Source organism: Bos indicus, chromosome X, assembly GCF_029378745.1.
Source record: "Bos indicus isolate NIAB-ARS_2022 breed Sahiwal x Tharparkar chromosome X, NIAB-ARS_B.indTharparkar_mat_pri_1.0, whole genome shotgun sequence".
Classification (NCBI taxonomy): Eukaryota; Metazoa; Chordata; class Mammalia; order Artiodactyla; family Bovidae; genus Bos; species Bos indicus.
In genome coordinates this window covers 56,349,371-56,356,025 of record NC_091789.1, presented here as the reverse complement: position 1 = coordinate 56,356,025, position 6,655 = coordinate 56,349,371, and the positions used below count along the sequence as shown (strand labels likewise).

The window sequence follows — 6,655 nt, the reverse complement described above, 5'->3', positions numbered from 1 at the left end:
ATTGAAGGCCACTGCTGTCTCCTTATTGATTTTCTATCTAAAGTATCTGTCTATTGCTGTAAGTGTGGTGTTAAACTTCCCTAACATTACTGTATTCTTATAAATTTCTTCCAAGAAATTTTAAACAGCGGAAGATACACAGCTGGATGAAGAATTGTTGATATAGAATATAGATGAAAGAAGTTATATAGACTACCTCATAGAAAGACACATGAAGTAAAAGATTAAAGAGATGGCAAGAGACTTAAGAAATGGACTTAATACTAAGGAGGTATTAAGTACATCTTGTAGGCATGCCAAAAGTGGTAACCCGGCTAAATTTTAGAATAATAATATTCACAGAGAAACAGTTGATACTTTCCAGAATTTAGGGAGGCTATGTTTCCATAGATTCAGGAAGCACACCTGGACACATCGTAGTAAAGCTACAGACAAAGGTAGCATATAGATCATACTAGCAAACAAAAAGACACATCGTCTACAGAGCCATGCCAAAGACTATGACAGTAAATCTCCTTTCATAAACAAATGGAAGCAGAAAGCAAGTAGTGAGAGTAAGCAACCACACAGATAGTGTTGCATTCCTAGCCTAAGTATCATGATAAGGCTTTGATAGACTCAAAGAAGGACCACTCAGAACACCACAACAAGGACAGACTCACTGCTGTTCCTTAGTCATAAGCCACTTCAGGTGTACCTCAGCTGCACAGAGCTGCATTGAACTTCTCAAGTTGGCCCACTTCTAAGGACTGACCAAGGAGGTGGTATAAAGTTCTGACTCTGTTGGGCCAGTGTGAAGTGACTTTAATGGCTCATTTTACCTTCAGATTCAGTATGGGATCAGAAAATAATTTTGGAGAGTCAGCATTAGATATGCACTTCTTCCTCTGCCCACACCTGTCTTCATCCCATCCCTTTCTCGGGCAATGAGAGTGCATAAATGTCCTGCACACGAAAGACCACATCATTCTTAGAACTTAATTTGTAAAAAAAAGACATTGGAGACAACATGAAAAATCATGATATTTACAACAATAGACACTATTGTTAGGGAAATTACATTGTCTTGTTTAGGCTTCAGAGACAAAGCAGAACAGGCCTCTGACCTTGCTTCTGACCTACCAGGACACTGCCCTGACTACTGCTGTGGGTGTCAGCCACACCTGCTGTGAGTGTGGAAGAGAATCTATTATCTATTGTGTAATAGATAGATAAGAAGAGGATCTTGGAATTTAAGTCCTTGAAGGAGGTCTGGCCAACCACTCCCTGGATTTAGCAACATTCCAAGATTTGTAGAACAAAGCAAACAGTACTGGAAAATATTGGCAAAATACCAGAGCTATAGTTTTGCTCACATATTGATGATGATTTGATTTATATTTGAATCAGTTCTAATGAGGTGGATGAAACTGGAGCCGATTATACAGAGTGAAGTAAGGCAGAAAGAAAAACACCAATACAGTATACTAATGCATATATATGGAATTTAGAAAGATGGTAATGATAACCCTGTATGCGAGACAGTAAAAGAAACACAGATGTATAGAAGTCTTTTGGACTCTGTGGGAGAGGGCGAGGGGTGGGATGGTATGGGAGAATGGCATTGAAACATGTAAATTATCATATGTGAAACAGATCACCAGTCCAGATTCAATGCATGATACAGGGTGCTCGGGGCTGGTGCACTGGGATGACCCAGAGGCATGGGATGGGGAGGGAGATGGGAAGGGGTTCAGGATGGGGAACACATGTACACCCATGGCGGATTCAAGTCAATGTATGGCAAAACCAATACAATATTGTAAAGTAAAATAAATAAATAAGTAAAACTGGGAAAAAAAAAGATTAGAATTTAAAAAAAAGAAGAAGAATTGAGGTCCTGGGGCAAGATACTAGAGAGCGCCTCCCTTAGTAGTACAGGTATGAAGTGGACAGTACCTATTCCAAAACGGGCAATGAAGGACTGTATTTTTCGGTCCAATATGGAAGAATTCTGATGGGCTATTATACCTCCAGGGTTCTCTTTGGTCAATGCAGTAAATATTTAGGATAAATGAGCCTCATTGTCAAGAATATTGTTTAGTATTTTGTGTAGAATTAGAGAAATCTTGTGAGAGAATTTTTTTAAAAGAATATGATTCCCAAGGAGGCCAGGAAAATCTTCCACCAAAGCAATGTTAAGAAAATATCTCTAGGTGGGACCTTGAGATGATCGTAGACAACCTGAATATAATTTTGGAAATGAAAAGCTAATTTCAGAGCCATTGCATTTTTGAAAAGGGAACTCTAGACCCATAGGAAAGAGACAGTATTTCACAGAATTATTTCATTGCTATTGTGCTCATTGTTGTTGCTTTCAATATCCCTGTGTTTACCCATATGACATACGAATATTTTTCCAAGCAATTCTTGTCCATTGCTATTGTGTGTGAATTCCTGTAAGAAATCTAACCCACTAGCATATTTTTATTGGGCTAGGTGTGTTTTACATTAGGTGAATCCAATAATCAAATACAGGCATTAGGAAACCAGTTTTACAAGTGCACCATGTAGGCCATGAAGACAGAAGTGCATGGGCGACTGACACTTGATACCTAGGAAGGAGGGAGGGACAATGGGGTTCAGTGTTGAAGACCAAGAGGGGAAATGAGCATATACAGTTGTTCACTTCAGAGGGTGACTGAAGAACTCAGCCACCTAATGAATAATCATGATCTAATGGTGTTGGCTATTGCAAATACAAGTTAGGACAAGAGTTTTCTGCTTAAATAACAAACTATAAGTTTAAACCCTAGGGAGACAGTTCAAATTTTTTTCAACATAATCTGTATGATAGAATTTATTGTAAAACATAAACGAGAGCTGAAACTCATTCAGTTCAAGCTACTGCAGAAATAACTGCAGTATTCCTCTATACAGAGGCATTGTGAAATTCATCAATCTTTGAGAAGTGAAGATAAGCAGAAATCATATAGCCTGGTGGGCCTGATGCTTGAGCAGGTATTCTGTCATGCACCTGAGGGAAGTTTGTTTTAAGTAGGAGTAATATATAAGGTTACTGTGCTTGTGGAAGTAAATAGCCTGGCTTGTGTAATATATCCGTGTAATATAACTGTCTGAAAACTCGAGTCCTTTACCATATTCTGGTAGGTGACGAGCATTACCCAGAGCCACATGGCTACTGAATTAGAACTGACACCAGGATCCAGGTGATTCCCTGAATCTCACTTCAGTGTCTGATCCATTAGGCATGTTTTTGCCTTTGAGTGATTATGTCAGAGGATAACAGAAACCATGCTTCTTTTGATGAACCTGCTTGATAGGAAATATCTCAGTATAAAAGAATAACCTTCCATGATCTCAAATCTCCTTTTGGAAATTAATTCAAGTGAGGAGCATATAATGAAGTGTTTCCCTTAACCATTCTCCAATGTCATGCAAGGACAGCTTCTTATGCTTTTCCTTTTCCCTTAATGTTTTCCTCAAAACTACCCAATTTATGACTCTGTGGAAATGCACTTTTCACAATTGAGAAAGATGGATTACAACTAAAATGTCAGGTGTTGGAGGACCCAAAAAGAAGAGGACCTTGAGGAATATGAGAAAACTCTGTGTCCCTAAGTCAGAAAAATTAGATATTCAGACCAGGTCTGTCTGAGTTCCTTTCACCAATAAATCTGTACGTACATTCTCCTTGCTGTCTACCTGTGTGTTTCTTTGTCTGTATACATGGCCCTACAAGTGGGAGAGGATGTCTATATTTGTTAGAAATTTCACTCCACTTTAGTGTGAAAACTGTGGCATGCAACATAGGATTCCAGTAAATAGTAGGTGTCCTCTCCTAGTAGTAAGTAAAGAGTAAACCAATCCAAAGACAATCACCATAATATAGTGAACAAAACACTTATTTCTATGGCCATACCCTGTGTATGCCACCCAAAAACATCTCAAGAAGCTTGTCTTTTATTTCAGTGGCTACTGGATTCAGGAATATTGCTCATCCCTGAGTATTCCTTCCAATGAGAGGTCCTATCTGTTTCCCCCTCTTCTTGAGCTGATGAAGCCTGTGATTATTTTGCACAAAGAATAAAATATAGTGGAAATTATGCCAATTACAGGACTATATTTTCAGAAGGAATGTCCTTCTGCCTTGCTGTTTGAGGCCATAGGGCTAAAATGGAAAAGGTCATTTTATCTTGCTGGACCTCCCCACAAGAAAAGAGGCCCCTTTCAGCGCCAGGTATGTGTGTGAAGGTTGCCTGGAACTTTGCAGTGTAGCTTAGACATATGGTGATTATCACTGAGTGATCTTAGGATGGTTTAGATTTTTAAGGGATATTTACATTCCACATTTGGAAATTGTTTGTGTAAAAAAATTTTAAATCCTCCCATTATAAATTGTAATATACAAAGTTATTTTAAACACTATTTTAAATACTCAGATGTGCTTGAAACGTGGCTCAAATCAATAGATGGCTGAGACACACACATAATTCTAAATGATTGACTATATCCATAGTGAAAAACTGGACTTTCTTTCTTATAAGAAAGCAAGGACCAAGGAAAATTCTAATTTTTGTCTTTAGCTATGGGTGAGGAATAAAATGTTGCCTAAAGAATTTGTAACCAAAAGAGTGCCTTGGTGTAGCTTTGGTATTTTAATTAATATTATTAGCATGGCCCAAGTAGTTTCTGTTTGCAAACTCATATATATGGAAAATGCAAATCTAATTGTGTCTAGAGGAACTTAACCCTGTGCTCACTTTGGCAGCACATATACTAAAATTGGAACAATACAGAGAAGATTAGCATGGCCCCTGTGCAAGGATGACACACAAATTTGTGAAGCATTCCACATTTGTAAGACTGAACCAGAAAGAAATTGAAATTATGAACAACCCCAATACAAGCACTGAAATTGAAGCTGTGATCAGAAACCTCCCAAAAACAAAATCCCAGGACCAGATGGCTTCACAGGAGAATTCTATCAAACATTTAGAGAAGAGATAGTGCCTATCCTTCTAAAGCTCTTTCAAAACATTGCAGAAGAAAGAACACTTCCAAACTGATTCTACGAGACCACCATCACCATGATACCAAAACCAGACAAAGACAACACAAGGAAAGAAAACTACAGGCCAATATCACTGATGAACATAGATGCAAAAATCTTCAACAAAATTTTAGCAAACAGAATTCAGCAACACATCAACAAGCTCATACACCATGATCAAGTTGGGTTTATTCCAGGGATGCAAGGATTCTTCAATATATGCAAATCAATCGTTGTGAAACTCCATATTAACAAATTGAAAGATAAAAACCATATGATTATCTCAATAGATGCAGAAAAAGCCTTTGACATAATTCAGTACCCATTTATGATTAAAACTCTTCAAAAAATGGGCATAGAAGGAACCTACCACAACATAGTAAAGGTCATATATGATAACCCTACAGCAAACATTATCCTCAATGGTGAAAAACTGAAAGCATTCCCCCTAAGATCAGGAACAAGACAAGGGTGTCCACTTTCACCAGTATTATTCAACATAGTCCTGGAAGTCCTAGCTACAGGAATCAGAGAAGAAAAAGAAATAAAAGGAACCCAGATTAGAAAAGAAGATGTAAAGCTCTCACTGTTTTGCAGATGACCTGATACTGTACATAGAAACCCTAACGATAGTATCAAAAACTTACTAGGGCCAATCAGTGAATTTAGCAAAGTTGCAGGATACAAAATCAATACACAGAAATCACTTGCATTTCTATAAACTAACAATGAAAAATCAGAATGAGAAATTGAGGAATCAATCCCATTCACCATTGCAAGAAAAAGAATTAAATGTCTAGGAACATAAACCTAATCAAGGCTTCTACAAACATTCCTACAGTTAAAGCCCTCCTGATCAAACACAAATTCCCCCTCCAAAATGACAGCACCAGCATAAACAATAAACCAAGATGGAAACCTGTAAAGACTTTTAATCAGATACAAAGTACAAGAAATGTACTTAGCATATTTAGATGATAAGATACATAAAACATGAGTCATAAATAGCTAATTATCAAAAGACAAATAAGCTTTCTAGTACTGAACACCATAATCACTGGAATAGAAGAGTAAAGAAATTTTAAACAGCTGGGACACAAATGGAGAGAGAATATATGATCCAGAAGATAGATGAAAGAAATACTACAGAATACTTCATAAAGAGAATAAAAGAATTAAATGGAGGTCAAGAAACCTAAGAAATGAACTAAGAAGATATATCTCCTTGGCATACCAGAAGTGACAAACATTCCTTGGAAGTTCCTTTACCATAGTTGTTTTGTTGAAAGTTTTCACTTTCATCTCAGGTTCAAAGGATTTGTTAACAAAATAAGCCACTCGTTATGTACAAATAAATAATACAAATATTTATTAGAAGATTATCTAACTTACTTGCAATATAATAACATTTAAAAAAAGAGAGAAATAGAGGAGAGGATACATCATCAAATTGGATTTTGACTAACATCCAGACTTAAACAGCACTGGGAAGTGACACAACACATCTGGAGCTCCAGTTGGGAGAAGGTCCCAGGTAGCACGTCCACTCCATTGGTGAGACTTCAAAGACTGCAGTTCAGGGTTCCCTACTTATAATCCCAG

The 6,655-nt window shown here is 37.3% G+C and overlaps 1 non-coding gene across 1 annotated transcript; it reads left to right on the top strand.

Annotated features, from left to right (window-relative positions):
- The first annotated feature begins 4,755 nt into the window (after window positions 1-4,755).
- On the top strand, window positions 4,756-4,862 carry LOC139181846 (U6 spliceosomal RNA). The gene has a single exon (XR_011565574.1). It is a non-coding gene; the product is annotated as a U6 spliceosomal RNA (small nuclear RNA).
- The last annotated feature ends 1,793 nt before the right edge of the window (window positions 4,863-6,655 follow it).